Here is a 20,219-nt window from a genome sequence, read left to right as displayed (position 1 = left end):
CAGAGCTGATGGCGGGCTGCTCATCCTCCGTCATGAGTTGCACCACAGTGTCTGCATGCTTTTCCTCAATGGGACATTTCCGACCCGGCTGGAGGAAAATCGGAGCAGGTGCTACACGCTGCTGCTGCTGTGTCTCTGCAGCGTGAGTTGCAGATGCTCCTGCTGGGCGGCGCCCAAGGCGTCCACGGCCAGTGGCTATGGGAGGAATGTTAGCCACTGACGCTGCTGCTGCTGCTGCGGAACTGTGCATGGTGGCGCGCCCGCGCCTGCGGCTTGCCACAATGCTGCTCCCTCTCCTCCTGATTCCCTTGCTGCCCTTCCCCTTGCCCAAACCGCGCTGGCTGCCACTTCCAGACATCTTCGATGTTTTGGGCGTATAGACAAAAGTTTTTTAAGAGGGCGGGTGAAAAGTGGGGTACTTTAATGGAGTGGGTTGGTGGGTGAGGTGACTGAGTGAGTGTCCCTAGTACAGTAAGTAAGTAGTAACAGTCAGGAAGTACAACTAGCAGTTACAATAATCAGTAATCACAAGTAAATTTAGTGTGTGTACACTACAGACAGTGAGTGCACGCACGCGCAAACACGCGCAGGAGCTAGCCTATGAACAGTGACTGAGTGAGTGTCCCTAGTACAGTAAGTAAGTAAGTAGTAACAGTCAGTAAGTACAACTAACTAATTACAATAATCAATCAGTTATCAGAAGGAAATAGAGTGTGTGTAGTGTGTACACAGACAGTGAGTGCACACACGCAGGAGCTAGTAGCCTATGAACAGTGACTGAGTGTCCTAGACTCCTAGTACAGTAAGTAGTAACAGTAAGTACAACTAACTAATTACAATAATCAATCAGTTATCAGAAGGAAATAGAGTGTGTGTAGTGTGTACACAGACAGTGAGTGCACACACGCAGGAGCTAGTAGCCTATGAACAGTGACTGAGTGTCCTAGACTCCTAGTACAGTAAGTAGTAACAGTGAGTACAACTAACTAATTACAATATTCAATTACAATAATCAATCAGTTATCAGAACTTGGAAATAGAGTGTGTGTAGTGTGTACACAGACAGTGAGTGCACACACGCAGGAGCAGCTAGTAGCCTATGAACAGTGACAGTGAGTGTCCTAGTACAGTTACAGTATATAACTACAATACTAATACAATCAGTAGTAAAGGACAGCAGAAATACTGGTATAGAATAGAGAGAAATAAACAGAGGACAGGAGGACAGCTGCCCACACAGGCAGGCCCTGAGGCCTAAAGCTGTAAGCCTGCAGCAGCTGGCCTGTCTCTATGTAACACAAAAGCCTACTAACTAAAATACAATGTCTAACTAACTAACAACAATATAGGTGTGTATAGGAGGTGTATGTGAGCAAAAACGCTAGGTAAATGACCACAATAAAGCTCTTGCTAAGCCAAAGCACAAAGGAGCAACTCTCTCTCTATGCAAGTCTCAGGCAAGGACGGAGAAACGTAACATGGCGGCCGCTATTTATAGGGTAGGGGCTGGCCAGGGTCCCCCTCTGTGATTGGCTGCCGTCAGAGGGCCTGGGAGCCCTCTGATTGGCTCTAAGGACATCAATCTGGGCTATGACGCTATTCGAGCTCGGTACCGAGCTCGAATAGCGCCGTTTGCTCGAATAGCTCGAATAGTGAATGGGCTATTCGAGTGTACGCGAATAGCCCATTCGAATAGCTACAGCTATTCGGAGCTCGAATACCGAGCTCGAATAGCTGGAAAAGAGCTCGAATATTCGAGCTACTCGAATATTCGAGCTCTGCTGTGCACCACTGGTACAGAGTACTAAACAGTCAAATGCATAAAGTACAGAGTACTAAACCCAAACATATGTCCTCCTGCCTGCATAGTACAATTGTAAATCCAGCAACACCAGTACTAAAAAATACATAGTTTATGCATGGTGTAAAGTAAGTACTGCATAGATAAGAGAGGAGATCCCTGGCCCTGCCCTTGCGAGCTTACAATCTAGAGAGTATTGGGGTGGAGTCAGTAGGGCCCATATGCAATTAACTCCTGAGTTTTATCCTAGGCAAATATTTTCAAACTTGTTAATAAAATGTCTTTTAATCAATTAGCAAGCAAGAAAATACTCGAAAATAGTTTCAATAGTACTTTTCCACCTTAAAGGATACCCAAAGTAACGTGACATGATGAGATAGACATGTGTACTGTATGTACAGTGCCTAGCACACAAATAACTATGCTGTGTTCCTTTTTTTCTTTCTCTGCCTGAAAGAGTTAAATATTTGGTATGTAAGTGGCTGACTCAGTCCTGACTCAGACTGGAAGTGACTACAGTGTGACCCTCACTGATAAGAAATTCCCCTTTTTATCTTTTTCTTGCTCTCAGAAGCCATTTTCTGCTAGGAAAGTGTTTTATAGTTGGAATTTTTTATCAGTGAGGGTCAGGACTGAGTGGCCGCTTACAAAAAGAAGAAGAATTTTTCTGGTGCGTGTACATGCCTGTCTACTTTTTCTGGCTGCACTATGGCTGCAACAACAAAACAAAAGGCATGTACATGTTTCAACTCCCCTTCGTGATCATTCCCTTGCCGCTGTGAAAGGGCTTGCATATCACAATGAAGCAATGACCTATATGAGAGTGTTGGGGGCACACCAAAGGTGATAAGGTCATTGCTTCATTATGAACAGACCAAATTCGATCAGGTGAAAATCCACCTGGAGTCCTGAACCCTGTTGGTGGTGGCGGAGAAGGCAGTCAAGCGGCCTGCAGGCAGAGATGCTGTGTGGGGATTGACTTAGTCTTCTGGCAGGCAGTAGCCCCCCGGGATCCATGCCTCATTCATTTTGATAAAGGTCAGGTACTGAACACTGTCATGACTTAGGCGACTTCTCTTCTCAGTGACAATGCCTTCAGCTGCACTGAAGGTCCTTTCTGACAGGACGCTTGTGGCAGGGCAAGAGAGAAGTTGTATGGCAAATTGGGCCAGCTCTGGCCACAGGTCAAGCATGCGCAACCAGTAGAGCAAGGGTTCATCGTCGCTGCTCGCAGTCGCAGTGTGTACATCCACACTTAAGGCCAGGTAGTCGGCTACCTGCCGGTCCACGCGTTGGTGGAGGGTGGATCCCGAAGGGCTACTGCGAGGCGTTGGACTAAAGAATGTCCGCATGTCCGACATCACCCCGAGATTGCTGGAACGTCCTGTCCTTGCCTGCGTGGACTGGGGAGGAGGAGGAGGATTACTGCCAGTGGTACCTTTATTGCGTTGTACTGTCACATCACCCTTAAATGCATTGTAAAGCATCATTGACAGCTTGTTCTGCAAGTGCTGCATCCTTTCCGCCTTGTGTTGAGTTGGTAACAGGTCTGCCACTTTGTGCCTGTACCGAGGGTCTAGTAGCGTGGCCACCCAGTACAGGTCATTCGCCTTGAGTTTTTTGATACGGGGGTCCCTCAACAGGCTGGACAACATGAAAGAGGCCATCTGCGCAAAGTCGGATCCAGACGTACTCTCCATCTCCTCTTGCTCTTCCACAGTGACGTCACGCAACTCCTCTTCCTCCCCCCAGCCACGAACAATACCACGGGAACGTGGAGCAGCAGAAGCCCCCTGTGATGGCTGCTGTGGTTGTTCTTCTGCCGCCGCCGCCGCCGCCTCTTCCTCCTCCACAGAAACACCTTCCTCATAAACGTCATCCGAGTCTGACTCCTCTACTTTCCCACACAACTCCTCTTCTTCCTCCTCCTCCCCCTTTGTGGTGCCGCAGGTGTCGAGGAAACATGTGGTTCGGATGAAAATCGCTCCCACGACTCCTCCTGCCGTAGCTGTTCCTGTTCCCGCGCCTCCACAGCTTCATCCACCACTCTACGCATGGCACGCTCCCGGAAGTAAGCGTAGGGGATCAAGTCGCTGATGGTGCCTTCAGAACGACTCACCAGGTTGGTCACCTCCTCAAACGGCCGCATGGTCCTGCATGCATTTCGCATCAGTGTCCAGCTGTTGGGTCACAACATCCCCATCTTCCCAGATTGTGTCCTTCTACTGTAGTTGTACAGGTACTGGGTGATGGCTTTCTCCTGGTCTAGCAGATGACAGAACATGAGCAGGGTGGAATTCCAGCGAGTTGGGCTATCGCATATCAAGCGTCTCACCGGCAAGTTGTTTTTTCCGCTGAATGTCCGCAAAGCGTGCCATGGCTGTATAAGACCGCCTGAAATGCCCACAAAACTTCCTGGTCGGGTCTACATGAAAAGGGCGCCGGTAAAAAAGGGCGCCTGGTGGAGCCCATATATACATACTTCGGCTACAAAAAAGGCGCCTGGTGTAGCCCATATAAATTTCGGCTACAAAAAAGGCGCCTGGTGTAGCCCATATAAAAACTTCGGCTACAAAAAAACTCGGGGATGTGTTAATTACTATTCCCCCTCCAGGCCGCCATGGATAGTGGGGGAATGAAATAATTTGGCTTCCAGCGCTTGTAGCCCATATAAAAACTTCGGCTAGAAAAAAAGGCAATAATATGGGCTACAAAGGGGCACCTTACTGTAGCCGTAAACCTTGTAGCCGAAAAAAATACGGGTTACAAAGGGGAGCCCGCTTGTAGCCGAAAACCTTGTAGCCGAAAAAATATGGGCTACAAAGGGGAGCCCGCTTGTAGCCTATATCAAAACTCGGGCGCCCTTTTCTACACCTTGTAGCCCATATTTCCAGAAATAACATTGATGTCTATGGCGGCGCCCTTTTCATACAGGCAGCTCGGGCGCCCTTTTCAACCGATCCCTCCTGGTCTGCTTCAGGACGTCCTCTAAGCCTGGGTACTTTGAGACAAATCTTTGCACGACCAGATTCAGCACATGTGCCATGCAGGGTACAAGTGTCAGCATTCCCAAATTCAAAGCGGAAAGGAGATTGCTGCCATTGTCACACACCACGTTGCCGATCTCCAGCTGGTGCGGGGTCAGCCATTGCTCCACCTGTTTGTTAAAGGGAACCAGAGAGGAACGGGGGGGTGAAAAAAGAAAAAGATTTTATACATACCTGGGGCTTCTTCCAGCCCCATAAGCCTGAATCGCTCTCACGCCGCCGTCCTCAGCTTCCTGGATCCGCCGGTACCGGGCCCATCACTTCTGGCAGACGCGGCCAATTGTCCGCATCACAGGGGCTCCCTCCATACATGTACGCATGCGGCTGCGCAGTTAGCAGCCACATGCGTATCTGTATGGGGAGAGCACCCTGTGATGCGGAGAATTGGCCGCGTCCGCCGGCCGACTTGCCGACTCGCGGCAATGACGGGACCCGGTGGCGGCGGATCCAGGCAGCGGAGGACGGCGGCGTGGGAGCGATCCGTGCGTATGGGGCTGGAGGAAGCCCCAGGTATGTATATTGCATCCTCTCTGGTTCCCTTTAAGAGCAGCCAGGAGAGCTGCTCCAGTGTGACTCTCCACGTTGAGGCAAGACATGTCTAAAATTACGCGACACCGTCGTACCTGGCATACAGCGTAGGCTCTGGGGAGATGGGGCTGTGTAGCTGGAGAGGAAGAGGAGATGGCAGCACCGCTAGAGTTCAACTGACACTCAGCCAAGGAGGAGGAGGAGGTTGACAGCGAAGAGGATGTAGCTGGAGGAGAAGGAGAGGAGGTGGCAGGAGGCCTGCCTGCAAGCCGTGGAGGTGTCACAAGTCGGTCCGCTGCACAGCCATGTACTCCCTGCTTGCTGCCATCGGTCACCAGGTTGACCCAATGGGCTGTGTACGTAATGTAGCGGCCCTGCCCGTGCTTGGCAGACCAGGCATCCGTGGTCAGGTGGACCCTTGACCTAACGCTCTTCGCAATAGATGACACCACTTGCCTCTCAACTGCACGGTACGGTTTGAGTATGGCCTTTCGTAAAAAATAAGTGTGGCCTGGTATCTTCCACTGCGGTGTCCCAATGGCCACAAATTTACGGAAAGCCTCTGACTCCACCAGCTTGTATGGTAATAGCTGGCGAGCTAATAGTTCCACCACACCAGCTGTGAGACGCCGGGCAAGAGGGTGACTGGCCGAAATTGGCTTCTTCCGCTCAAAGACTTCCTTCACGGACACATGGCTACTGCTGTGGGCAGAGGAGCAGGAACCGCTCAAGGGCAGAGGCGGTGTGAAGGAGGGTGGCTGTGAAGGTACAAGGGAGAAAGCGGATGAAGACGATGCACCTGAAGGAGGAAGAGGAGAAGGAAGGTGGCTTGTCTTTTGAGCAGTGCTGCTTTTCCTCAGGTGTTCTTCCCATAGCTGTTTGTGCTTTTTCTCCAGGTGCCTTCGTAAGGCACTTGTCCCTACGTGAGTGTTGGCCTTTCCACGCTAAATTTTCGGAGGCAGAGAGAACAGATGGCTTTGCTCCTATCTGAGGCACACACGTTAAAATATTTCCAAACCGCTGAGCCCCCCTGGGGTGATGGCACTACGGTGGCATCAACAGCTGACCTTGAAGGGCATGTTGTCTGGCTGGCCATAGCTGGCGATACATGGTGCCGGACACTGCCCCCAGCTGTTTCTGAGGACGAGCTCCCTCTGCTTCTATCATGGAGTCGTCTCCTCCTACTCCTCTCTGGCTCCCCCTCTGAACTGTCCCCCTGGTCATCTCCTCCATTGGGAACATACGTGGCATCCGTATAATCATCATCATAATCCTCCTGCCCAGCTTCGCTTTCCTCAGACAACTCCACAACTGCACCAACTTCAGGTGGTTCATCATGCTGCTCCTCACATGTTACATCCATACTATCGCCACCTAACTCAGACGTATGAGGTGGTGTACCTGCGCCTTCTTCTTGTTGTTGCAGTAGTGGCAGTGAATCAGTGATTTCACCACCACCAAATTACTCCTGCGAAGTGTCAAATGCAATGGATGTGGTGCTTATTGTAGTGCTGGTGGCTGCGGGAGATGAGGTGTTCTGTGTTAAATACTCAAGCACGTCCTCACAATTTTGGGAAGTGATGGCACGTGCCTTCTTCTGAGCACTGTACTTTGGCCAGGTCCGCACGAAATCACAGCAACACCACCTCGCACAGACCTGCCAGTGCCAGGTGGCCTTCCTCTGGGTCTGCCTCTACCTCTTCCTCTACCTGGTTTGTCCATTTTGTCTATCTCGGGGGAAAGCTAGGTATATGCAGTGAGGTGAGTTCACTCAACACAAAAGGTAGTTATATGCAGAGAGGTGAGTTCACTGAACATAAAACGTAGTTATATATGCAGTGAGGTGAGTTCACTAAACACAAAAGGTAGTTATATGCAGAGAGGTGAGTTCACTCAACACAAAACAGGTAGTTATATGCAGAGAGGTGAGTTCACTGAACACAAAAGGTAGCTATATGCAGTGAGGTGAGTTCACTCAACCCAAAGGTAGTTATATATGCAGTGAGGTAAGTTCACTGAACACAAAAGGTAGCTATATGCAGTGAGGTGAGTTCACTCAACCCAAAGGTAGTTATATATGCAGTGAGGTGAGTTCACTGAACACAAAAGGTAGTTAGATGCAGTCAGCTGACTTCACTCAACACAAAGGTAGTTATATATGCAGTGAGGTGAGTTCACTTAACACAACAGGTAGTTAGATGCAGTCAGCTGAGTTCACTCAACACAAAGGTAGTTATATGCAGTGAGGTGAGTTCACTGAACACAAAAGGTAGCTATATGCAGTGAGGTGAGTTCACTCAACCCAAAGGTAGTTATATATGCAGTGAGGTGAGTTCACTCAACACAAAAGGTAGTTATATGCAGAGAGGTGAGTTCACTGAACACAAAAGGTAGCTATATGCAGTGAGGTGAGTTCACTCAACCCAAAGGTAGTTATATATGCATGTTACACAAGAGAAAAGGGATGTGTGCTCAGACCAGTCAACTCCTGACTTCATTACTGGCTGCCTCAAGTCTGCTGGCTAATTAAAATGGCAAAGCGTTTGCATAATGCATTCGCCTACCAGAATGTGCAGGATCTAAACTATCAACCTGCCTTTCCTGCAGGAGTTGGCCCACGCAATGTGCATTGCATCTCAACAGGGGTGCCGCGTGTAGGCCTCCTTGTACCCCCAAGAAAGAAAGAGCAGCGCAGACACCCCCAAAAATCTGGGAGCGCCGCAACTGCCCCCCCCCCCGGGAGGGGGAAGCGAGATTACATGGCCGGTTCGCCCCCCAGACATGGCCTGTGTCCGGGGGGGACCACCCATGCAGCCCCCCCAAAGGATAGATTCCCTACCTTGCATATTTACTTACCTGTGGTGCAAAATTGCATGTCCTGGGAGGGAACACACCAATGGTGGGGTGATGCGGAGGGGGGGCAGGGCGCAGGCAAGGCCCCCAGACGCTGCCACCGCTGGGAGAGTCCGTCCGCACCCCGCCCCCCCCCCCCCACACCAACCACCACACCACCCCCAAGAAGGAAGAACCAGATGTATGCTACACAAGAGAAAAGGGATGTGTGCTCAGACCAGTCAACTCCTGACTTCATTACTGGCTGCCTCCAGGGATGCTCGGATGTGCCTCATCCACGAATTCGGAAATCCGCGTGGTTGCAAAAAAAAAATCCGCATTCGGCCCCGCCGCATGCGGATTTTCGTCCGCGTCCACGCAACCACGCGGATTTTTTCCCGTGAATGGCGTAATCACGCGCGGATTTACGCCCGGAGGCGGATTTTCTTTTAACGTTAATAACAAAGCCCCCATACATGCTACAGTCCCCCAAATAGCATGGATTATCGAGGTGATAAGGGGCAACATAACTTCAACATAAAAAATTCCCCCCAAAAAATTTTTTCTAGAGAAAATGGATTTTAAAGTGAAATCAACACTTTAAATGGGGCTATTAATTGGTAATAAGTGGTTTTAAAAAGGGATATACGCGTTAAGCAGTCAAAGAGGTGAAGGCGAGTTCCAATGGCACTTGGCGGCGAAGGTACCGCTGGAGGAGGATGAGTGGCTGACGGCAAAAAAGGCTCCAGAGAGGTTTTTGTAATTTTTTTTTTTTTTTTGCAGCAATTAGCAATGACATCGCAGCAGAGTTGTCAGTGGACACGGGCAGTGTGAACGCAGAGTGCAGTGGTGGTAGCGACTGAGTCAGGAGAAGGACTATGCGGGCGGTCAGTTCAGCAGCACAGAAGGACCACGGCAACATACTGGTGGTAGTAGTAGCAGCACAGCGTCATAGTGCTGGCCAAAAAATTAAATGCACCCGGTGACCCGGGCAGTGTGAACGCAGAGTGTAGTAGCGACTGAGTCAGGAGGACAAAGCGGGCGGTCAGTTCAGCAGCAGCAGCACAGTAGTAATAGCACAGCGTCATAGTGCTGGCCAAAAAATTAAATGCACCCGGCGACCCGGGCAGTGTGAACGCAGAGTGTAGTAGCGACTGAGTCTGGAGGACAAAGCGGGCGGTCAGTTCAGCAGCAGCAGCACAGTAGTAGTAGCACAGCGTCATAGTGCTGGGCAAAAAATTAAATGCACCCGGTGACTCGGGCAGTGTGAACGCAGAGTGTAGTAGCGACTGAGTCAGGAGGACAAAGCGGGCGGTCAGTTCAGCAGCAGCAGCACAGTAGTAGTAGCACAGCGTCATAGTGCTGGCCAAAAAATTAAATGCACCCGGCGACCCGGGCAGTGTGAACGCAGAGTGTAGTAGCGACTGAGTCAGGAGGACAAAGCGGGCGGTCAGTTCAGCAGCAGCAGCACAGTAGTAGTAGCACAGCGTCATAGTGCTGGCCAAAAAATTAAATGCACCCGGTGACCCGGGCAGTGTGAACGCAGAGTGTAGTAGCGACTGAGTCAGGAGGACAAAGCGGGCGGTCAGTTCAGCAGCAGCAGCACAGTAGTAGTAGCACAGCGTCATAGTGCTGGCCAAAAAATTAAATGCACCCGGTGACCCGGGCAGTGTGAACGCAGAGTGTAGTAGCGACTGAGTCAGGAGGACAAAGCGGGCGGTCAGTTCAGCAGCAGCAGCACAGTAGTAGTAGCACAGCGTCATAGTGCTGGCCAAAAAATTAAATGCACCCGGCGACCCGGGCAGTGTGAACGCAGAGTGTAGTAGCGACTGAGTCAGGAGGACAAAGCGGGCGGTCAGTTCAGCAGCAGCAGCACAGTAGTAGTAGCACAGCGTCATAGTGCTGGCCAAAAAATTAAATGCACCCGGTGACCCGGGCAGTGTGAACGCAGAGTGTAGTAGCGACTGAGTCAGGAGGACAAAGCGGGCGGTCAGTTCAGCAGCTCAGAAGGAGGACCATGGCAACTTACTGGTAGTAGTACCATAACACCAAAAAATTAACCAAGGTAGGCACTAGGCAGGTAGTAAATGTCTTTATAAAGGCAGGCATAGTTAACAACAGCACATGCAGCAGCCACTTCATGTCCCCCTGTGTCCGACAATAGGGGCCAGAAACTCACCTTCCACCCAAGCCTGGTTGATTTTCAGGAAGGTGAGTTTGTCCACAGAGGCGTGGGAGAGCCGAGAGCGCTTCTCTGTGACCACGCCACCGGCCGCACTAAAGCATCTCTCTGAGAGGACACTGGAAGGAGGGCAGGATAGGAGTTCCAGGGCGTACTGGGAAAGCTCGCTCCAGATGTCCAGTCTCTTGACCCAGTACTCCAAGGGGTCCACGGGGCTGTCGGTGTCATTGAGCCCGCTGGATGACCCCATATAGTCAGACACCATGGTGGTCAGTCGTTGCTTGTGCTGGTTGGTGGTGGATGCTGTGGCGGGCACCTCTGTTCTGGGCTGCTGCACTGCATACAGGCTCTTGCTTAGGCTCTTCAGGTCTCCGGGGCGCCAGTTGCTGCTGCTGCTGCTGCTGGTGGTTGTTGTTGTGCTGCTAGTGGCAATGGCAGGCACCTCTTGCTGGCTTGGCAGAGCAGTTACAGTGGGGGTGGAAGGCTGGGGGAATGCTTCCAGTAGTCTGCGCACAAGGGCCTCCTTCAACTCCCTTGTGCGTTGCTCGGTGGTGGATGGCGTCATTAAGTCTCCCAGCTTCCCCTTCAGACGGGGATCAAGCATCAAGGTAATCCAGATGTCCTCCCTTGAACGCATCTGGATCACCCGGGGGTCCCTGCGAAGGCAGCGCAACATGTGCACAGCCATGGGAAACAAGTGGGCCCTGCCAGCAAGATCTTCCTCGTCCTCGCCATTGTCCCATAACGCATGCCTGTCCTCTTCCTGTGCCATGTCGTTGTCCTCCTCAAACCGCCATCCACGTACAACGCCTGCTGCACTCTGCTCCTCCTCCTCCTCCTCATTCAGGTTAGGGACCTCCAACTCTTCCACTACCTGCTTTGAGCCCTCCTCTGAGCTGGACTGTGCTGCCATCTGCTCCTGTTCTTCCAACTGCCTCAGGGCAAGCGGAGGAAAGAGGCGCCCTGGGATGATAAAAACATTTAAAAACGACTAAAATAAGTAAGAATTTTGAGGTAGCTTACCTCAAAGACGAAATCTCTGCAAGTTATTACAAAAGATTTTTATTAGCACAAGCGGCAACGCGTTTCACGGGTCGCAGCCCGCTTCATCAGGCCAATTGCAGTGCCAAATGAATGAATTCCTAAAGCATAGGGAGCTTTGCTTTATGCTTTAGGAATTCATTCATTTGGCACTGCAATTGGCCTGATGAAGCGGGCTGCGACCCGTGAAACGCGTTGCCGCTTGTGCTAATAAAAATCTTTTGTAATAACTTGCAGAGATTTCGTCTTTGAGGTAAGCTACCTCAAAATTCTTACTTATTTTAGTCGTTTTTAAACGTTTTTATCATCCCAGGGCGCCTCTTTCCTCCGCTTGTGCTAAGTATACCCCCGAACAGACTCTGTTCGAGGGGTGGTGATACGCCACTAGTGGGTCTCCACAGTGGTGGTCACAACCTTTTTCCACTAAGAGAGCGACCGTTCCTCCGATCCTGGCCAGGACCACCCCGAGTGGAGTCGGGTTTATTGTCTCCACCTGCTTCCTGTGGTTGGTTGCCCCCAGCAACCCTCCTTTGTGAGTAGTGCTTTTATTCCTTCCATTACCTTGGTGTTTTAACATATTGCACTACTGGGCTCCCGTTTTTTGTCTCCTGTGTCTTTTCCTATAGGGTGCTGCATCACCCCTACCACTAACTGCCTCAGGGCTTCATCCCCACGCTCAATTAAATTGTCCATTGCCTGCTCCAGTAGACAAACCAAGGGCACCCACTGGCACACAGAGGCCCGCTCCTCACTGACCATCTTGGTTGCCTCCAGGAAGGGACTCAGCACCAGGCATACTTGCTGCATCAGTGTCCACTGAGTGGCAGTAATCATGGGGACTTGCTGGTTGCTGGGGACACTTGGGTCTAGCATGTAGGCCCTAAGAGCCAGCCTGTGCTGACACAGCCGCTCCAACATGGCCAGAGTCGAATTCCAGCGAACTGGCATGTCGATGATCATCCGGTGTTGTGGCCTTCCATACTGCTGCTGTAAGGTGGACAAGAGTGCAGAGGCAGTGGCTGACAGGCGGAAAAAGCGTACCACCGCCCGGGCATCCTGCAGCAGCTCGCTCATCCCCTTGTAGGTGCGCAAGAAGCGCTGCACCACAAGATTGAGCACGTGGGCCAAGCAGGGGATGTGCTGGAGGTTTCCCTGCTGCACTGCTGCCACCAGGTTGGCCCCGTTATCGGCTGCCACATACCCCACTTCCAGGCCTCTGGGGGTCAGCCACCTCCGCTCCTGCTTCCTGAGGGCGGCCAGGACGTTGGTGGCTGTAAGCCTCTCCTTCCCCAGGGTCACCAATTTTAAAAGGGCTTGGCAGTGCCGAGGCTTGGCGCTGCTGCTGCCGAGGCGGGCTTGCTTTCCGGGTGCTGAGGGAGTGTCGTGACAGGACCCTTCTGCATCCCCCCTGATCCCGCGTGGTGGCACCACTAGCTGGGCTGATGCGCTCTTGTCCTCCCTCCCTTCCATCAGTGTCACCCAGTGGGCCGTAAAGGACAGGTAGCGACCTGTCCCAAATCTGCTACTCCACGAGGCCATGGTCACGTGGACCCGCTTGCCCACAGAGTAGTCCAGGGAACGGGCCACGTTTTCCACCGCAAACTTGTGGAGTGCTGGGATCGCGCTCCTGCTGAAATAGTGGCGACTGGGGACTTGCCACTCGGGGATGCCAAATTGGAGCAGCGTCCGCATGGCGCTCCCCTCCTGCACCAGGGAGTAGGGAAGCAGCTGTGATGCCATGGCCCGGGCCAGCAAGCCATTTAGTTTGCGGATCCGCCTGTGGCTTGGAGGCAGAGGCTTGGTCAGACCCTGAAAGGTGTCGCTGAGCAGGGTCTGACGACGCTGGGATGCAGGGGAGACAGAGGAGAGAGACGAACACTGGCTGCCAGCCTCAATGTCTGTGTCCTGAGCAGCCGAGGTGGAAGAGCGCTTGCGTGCTACTACTGCTGCTGCTGTGGGGGATTCACGACCCTGAGGGAGGGAGGATGCTGCTGCGCTGGTGGGCCTTCTGCTCTCAGGAACCCCTGCCAGCAGTGCCTGCTTCCTCTTAAAGTCCGCATACTCGCGGCAGTGGCGGCTTCTCAGGTGGCCCTGGAGGGATGAGGTACCCATCTTGCTCAGACTTTTCCCACGGCTCAATCTTTTGCTGCATAACCTGCACACCGCATACCTTTTGTCATCAGTACATTCCTCAAAGCAATCCCACACTGGTGACTTTAATTTACTGCGGCCCCCACTAGCAGAGGGTGCAGCGGAGCAATGTGTGGTAGTAGTTGCCGGGGGTTGCATGGTGGTGGTGCCGGCTGAAGCAGTGTCCTGTCTACTTCCTCCACGCCCACTGCTGCCGATGCCCCTGCCCCTGCCTGACATATGGCGATATCCTTGCCTAGGCCGAGGTGACTCGTCATCCTGCTCTGACCATTCTTCCACGGACTCAGCAGGCTGCACATAGTTAGGGTCCACAACGTCATCATCAGCAGCATCATCATAATCCAGCTCTTCCTCTGACTCCCCCGCCTCCTCTTCTGTCCCTACATCCCCAGACACAGACCCCTCTTCTTCATCACCAGAACTCAACAACGCTTGTGATTGTGGCCCGATCTCAATCTCTGCCACATCAGTCCCCAGTAAGTCCTGTGCTTCTTGCATCAGCAGGTTCCCAGATGCCGGACTGAGGGACAGAACGCTGTCATCCTGGGAGGGCTGCTGACCAGTGGGTGCTGGGGTGGATGTCACAACAAGCGTGGGATGTTGGCTGCTGCTGCTACTGCTTGGAGTGGTGCTCACAGTAGAGGTCTGGGAGGAAGTCATGATGTCCATGAGTACGTCAGGTTCCATTTGCTCAACCACCACACGGGGACCAGAAACTTTAAAATATTTGGACAATGGCGTCCGCTGACTCGGCCCAGGCTTTGCTGCCCCCTTTTCTGCTGCATCACGACCACGTACAGCTGGGCGTCCTCTCCCTGGACGTGGAGCAGTCCCAGAAGTGGCTGAGGCAATTGAACTCCCTTTCCTCTCACCCCGCGAAACCCTGCCAGACATGTTGCTAGTAATGAATCACTGGATGCAGTGGGCACAGTACAAGGTCACTGAAGGATGCAGTGGGCACAGCACAAGGTCACTGAAGGATGCAGTGGCCACAGTACAAGGTCACTGAAGGATGCAGTGGGCACAGCAGTGGGCACTGGATATACAACTAGGTCACTGAAGGATGCAGTGGCCACAGTACAAGGTCACTGAAGGATGCAGTGGGCACAGCAGTGGGCACTGGATATACAACTAGGTCACTGAAGGATGCAGTGGCCACAGTACAAGGTCACTGAAGGATGCAGTGGGCACAGTACAAGGTCACTGAAGGATGCAGTGGCCACAGTACAAGGTCACTGAAGAATGCAGTGGGAACAGCAGTGGGCACTGGATATACAACTAGGTCACTGAAGGATGCAGTGGCCACAGTACAAGGTCACTGAAGGATGCAGTGGGCACAGCAGTGGGCACTGGATATACAACTAGGTCACTGAAGGATGCAGTGGCCACAGTACAAGGTCACTGAAGGATGCAGTGGGCACAGCAGTGGGCACTGGATATAATCAACTAGGTCACTGAAGGATGCAGTGGGCACACAAGGATGTCACACTGTGTAATGAGATGCTCATATGCCAGCGAGCGAGCGAGCAGTGGGCACTGGGCACGGCACAAGGTCACTGACAGAATGAATGAACAGCGCTGGCAGAGAGTGGCGGCGCTGGCGGTGTGACTGGCTGCCTGCAAATAGTACAAGTGTATAACTGTCACTGGAATATACAAGTGAACACTGCAGCTGCACTAACCTGCCTGCCTGCACTCTACACACAGATAATCCCCACTCCCACTACACTGCAGCACTGAACCTGCCTGCACAGCACTACACACAGTTAAATAATCACTAGACTCCCACACTCCCACTACACTACACTGACTACAACTAACTACAGCAATCACTCACTGACTAGCTAACTGTGTACAGTATAAGAGCAGTGTTAGCAAAAAAAACGCTTTGTTTTTAACACAATAAATGCACTTGCTCAAACAACAATGGCCTGGAGATAATCCTCTCAGCACCACAGTCTAGTAGCAAGGACAGAGCTTTTCCATCATGGCCGCCGCTTTATATTCAGGAGGGGAGGGCATAGCTCCCCTCCTGTGATTGGTTGCTAGGGCCTGGCTGGGGCACTCTGATTGGCCTGCAATGTGTCACTTCCGCATAGTTTGACGCATTTCCGCAAACCACGACTTCAGCCCCGGGTTTCACGAGCGTGAATGCGGATTTCTGTCCGCATTCACGCGAAGCCGAAGTAGATTTTCGTGGTTGAAAATCTATTCACGGATTTTCGTGTCCGAGGCGGAATGCGTCAAAATGGTCGTGAATCCACGCGTAAGCGTGATCACGACCTGGCGGTGAGCACCACTAGCTGCCTCAAGTCTGCTGGCTAATTAAAATGGCAAAGCGTTTGCATAATGCATTCGCCTACCAGAATGTGCAGGATCTAAACTATCAACCTGCCTTTCCTGCAGGAGTTGGCCCACGCAATATACATTGCATCTCAACAGGGGTGCCGCGTGTAGGCCTCCTTGTACCCCCAAGAAAGAAAAGGCAGCGCAGACACCCCCAAAAATCTGGGAGCGCCGCAACTGCCCCCCCCCCCCGGGAGGGGGGAGCGAGATTACATGGCCGGTTCGCCCCCCAGACATGGCCTGTGTCCGGGGGGGACCACCCATGCAGCCCCCTCAAAGGATAGATTCCCTACCTTGCATTTTTACTTACCTGTGGTGCAAAATTGCATGTCCTGGGAGCGAACACACCAATGGTGGGGTGATGCGGAGGGGGAGGGGGGGGCAGGGCGCAGGCAAGCCCCCCAGACGCTGCCACCGCTGGGAGAGTCCGTCCGCACCCCGCACCCCCACACCAACCACCACACCACCCCCAAGAAGGAAGAACCAGATGTATGCTACACAAGAGAAAAGGGATGTGTGCTCAGACCAGTCAACTCCTGACTTCATTACTGGCTGCCTCAAGTCTGCTTGTGCAGTGAGGTGAGTTCACTGAACACAAAAGGTAGTTATATATGCAGTGAGGTGAGTTCACTGAACACAACAGGTAGTTAGATGCAGTCAGCTGAGTTCATTCAACACAAAGTTAGTTATATGCAGTGAGGTGAGTTCATTCAACCCAAAGGTAGTTATATATGCGGTGAGGTGAGCTAACTCAACCCAAAGGTAGTTATATATGCAGTGAGGTGAGTTCACCGAACACAAAAGGTAGTTATATGCAGAGAGGTGAGTTCACTCAACACAAAAAAGGTAGTTATATGCAGAGAGGTGAGTTCACTGAACACAAAAGGTAGCTATATGCAGTGAGGTGAGTTCACTCAACCCAAAGGTAGTTATATATGCAGTGAGGTGAGTTCACTCAACACAAAAGGTAGTTATATGCAGAGAGGTGAGTTCACTGAACACAAAAGGTAGCTATATGCAGTGAGGTGAGTTCACTCAACCCAAAGGTAGTTATATATGCATGTTACACAAGAGAAAAGGGATGTGTGCTCAGACCAGTCAACTCCTGACTTCATTACTGGCTGCCTCAAGTCTGCTGGCTAATTAAAATGGCAAAGCGTTTGCATAATGCATTCGCCTACCAGAATGTGCAGGATCTAAACTATCAACCTGCCTTTCCTGCAGGAGTTGGCCCACGCAATGTGCATTGCATCTCAACAGGGGTGCCGCGTGTAGGCCTCCTTGTACCCCCAAGAAAGAAAGGGCAGCGCAGACACCCCCAAAAATCTGGGAGCGCCGCAACTGCCCCCCCCCCCCGGGAGGGGGAAGCGAGATTACATGGCCGGTTCGTCCCCCAGACATGGCCTGTGTCCGGGGGGGACCACCCATGCAGTCCCCCCAGCCCCCCCAAAGGATAGATTCCCTACCTTGCATATTTACTTACCTGTGGTGCAAAATTGCATGTCCTGGGAGCGAACACACCAATGGTGGGGTGATGCGGAGGGAGAGGGGGGGCAGGGCGCAGGCAAGGCCCCCAGACGCTGCCACCACTGGGAGAGTCCGTCCGCACCCCGCCCCCCCCCCCCCCCCACACACCAACCACCACACCACCCCCAAGAAGGAAGAACCAGATGTATGCTACACAAGAGAAAAAGGATGTGTGCTCAGACCAGTCAACTCCTGACTTCATTACTGGCTGCCTCAAGTCTGCTTGTGCAGTGAGGTGAGTTCACTGAACACAAAAGGTAGTTATATATGCAGTGAGGTGAGTTCACTGAACACAACAGGTAGTTAGATGCAGTCAGCTGAGTTCATTCAACACAAAGTTAGTTATATGCAGTGAGGTGAGTTCATTCAACCCAAAGGTAGTTATATATGCGGTGAGGTGAGCTAACTCAACCCAAAGGTAGTTATATATGCAGTGAGGTGAGTTCACCGAACACAAAAGGTAGTTATATGCAGAGAGGTGAGTTCACTCAACACAAAAAAAGGTAGTTATATGCAGAGAGGTGAGTTCACTGAACACAAAAGGTAGCTATATGCAGTGAGGTGAGTTCACTCAACCCAAAGGTAGTTATATATGCAGCGAGGTGAGTTCACTGAACACAAAAGGTAGCTATATGCAGTGAGGTTAGTTCACTCAACCCAAAGGTAGTTATATATGCAGTGAGGTGAGTTCACTGAACACAAAAGGTAGTTATATGCAGAGAGGTGGAAAATAGAAATATATAACACAGTATATATATATATATATATATATATATATATATATATATATATATATATATATATATATATATATATATATATAATCTTTGGTCGTTTTACTACAGCAGTAACTTTTTAATTATCTATGCCATCTTAGTGATACATGTCTTGTTTCTTTCAGTACAATCTAGCCTTTTTTGGGTAATATTTTTCTCCCAAAAATAGAGAAAAATTAGGCGTAAATGCAGAAAATAACCATTTTTTTTACCTTTCACCCCTCCTAATTTTCACATCACACGTCCCACAGTTATAAAATATTTACAAATAAATTATTTGGCTCTTCCCGATTAAAATGATACCCCATATGCCACATTTTACTTCTAGCTGAGCATGTGGCGGACCATTATCCACAGTCTGCACGTCTGTGGTGATCAAATGCGTTCGCTAGGGTGACAGTTCAGGGGGCATAGAGCTGTACAGATGCATCACTAGGTAATGGCAGAACGTTACATCTGTAGAGCATTGGGGCCTGAAACTTTCGCCCTAGTGATTACATTCAATTGCTACTGGCGGCAGTGATTACCGTATTTTTCGGAATATAAGACGCACTTTTTCTCTCCCAAAAATAGGAAGAAAAAGTGCCTGCGTCTTATATTCCAAAGGCAGGGAATCCCCGACTTCAGAACCGCCGATCCGCCGCATTGTCGGGGACTCCCTGCCTTGTCCCCCTGTGTGGTCTGCCGGTCCGCTCCCCGGGTAACAATAACTGCAGAGCAACTCACCTTTCTATGGATTCCAGCGCTGTGTGGTCTGCTGTGTGGTCTTCTGCTTCCAGCATGTCAGCTACACCTGTAAATGAAAAGTTAGCGCAGAGACGCTCACCTACTCAGCGGCAGCCGCGGTGGTGGCAGCACGATCTGCAGACATCTCTCCCGAGAGGCTTCCTCTAGTGACGGCTCCTGCTAATGACTCATTGAGTCATGGGGAATGACTCATTGAATCATTAACAGGAGCCGTCACTAGGGGGAGCCGCGCAGCTTCCCCTAGAGACGGCTCCTGTGAATGATTCAATGAGTCATTCCCCATGACTCAATGAGTCATTAGCAGGAGCCCTCACTAGAGGAAGCCTCCCGGGAGAGATGTCTGCAGATCGTGCTGCCACCGCCGCGGCTGCCGCTGAGTAGGTGAGTGTCTCTGCGCTAACTTTTCATTTACAGGTGTAGCTGAAATGCTGGAGGCAGAGGACCACACAGCAGACTACACAGCACTGGAATCCATAGAAAGGTGAGTTGCTCTGCAGTTATTGTTACCGGGGGAGAGCGTCGACATGGGGGGGGGGGGACAGAGGACAGGATGGGGACTGGGGGGGCACACACATAGACATGCACAGGAGGGGGCACACATAGGAGGACAGGAGGGGGACACAGGGACTGGAGGACCACACAGGGGGGGGACAGGGACTGGAGGACCACACAAGGGGGGTGAAGGGGACACAGAAACACACACAAGGGGGGCAGGAGGGGACACAGACACACACACACACACAGGGGGACAGGAGTGGACACAAGGGGCCTGGAGGACCACAGAGGGGGGCTGGAGGAGACACACAGGACATGAGGGGACACATGGGACAAGAGGATCACACAAGGTGGCAGGAAGGGATGCCACACACAGGGGGACAGAAAGGGACACATAGTGGACACAAGAGGACAATGGGGAGAACATGTACTGTACAATACGCTCCTGGAATATGGACGCACCAGGTTTAGTATATACTGTATACAAATTTTTTTTTCCAGATTTTTGCCCTCTAAACCTAGGTGCGTCTTATATTCCAGAGCGTCTTATATTCCGAAAAATACGGTAAACGTTTATAAACAGGCTTAGGTATTGTAGGGGTTAATAATGGGTTAATAGGCTAGGTTTGGGTTAAAAATTAATGGGTAATTAAAAAAGGAACTCTGTCACTTTAATCTTTATTTTTTTTTTTACATTTACAACTTTTTTTTCCTTAACTTTATGAATAATTGTTGCTAGCTAACAG

The 20,219-nt window shown here is 51.3% G+C and overlaps 1 protein-coding gene across 1 annotated transcript in view; it reads right to left on the bottom strand.

Annotated features, from left to right (window-relative positions):
* The window catches only part of LOC137528058 (granzyme A-like), a 66,802-nt gene extending 47,680 nt beyond the window's left edge, over positions 1-19,122 (bottom strand). The window contains exon 1 of the mRNA XM_068249309.1: positions 19,058-19,122. The gene's annotated coding sequence lies outside the window, so the exon portion shown is untranslated. The remainder of the gene's footprint in view (positions 1-19,057) is intronic.
* Between the last annotated feature and the right edge of the window lie 1,097 nt (positions 19,123-20,219).

Source organism: Hyperolius riggenbachi, chromosome 1, assembly GCF_040937935.1.
Source record: "Hyperolius riggenbachi isolate aHypRig1 chromosome 1, aHypRig1.pri, whole genome shotgun sequence".
NCBI lineage: Eukaryota > Metazoa > Chordata > Amphibia > Anura > Hyperoliidae > Hyperolius > Hyperolius riggenbachi.
Note: the sequence above shows the minus strand (reverse complement) of the source record. Positions and strands in the feature narration are given on the sequence as shown.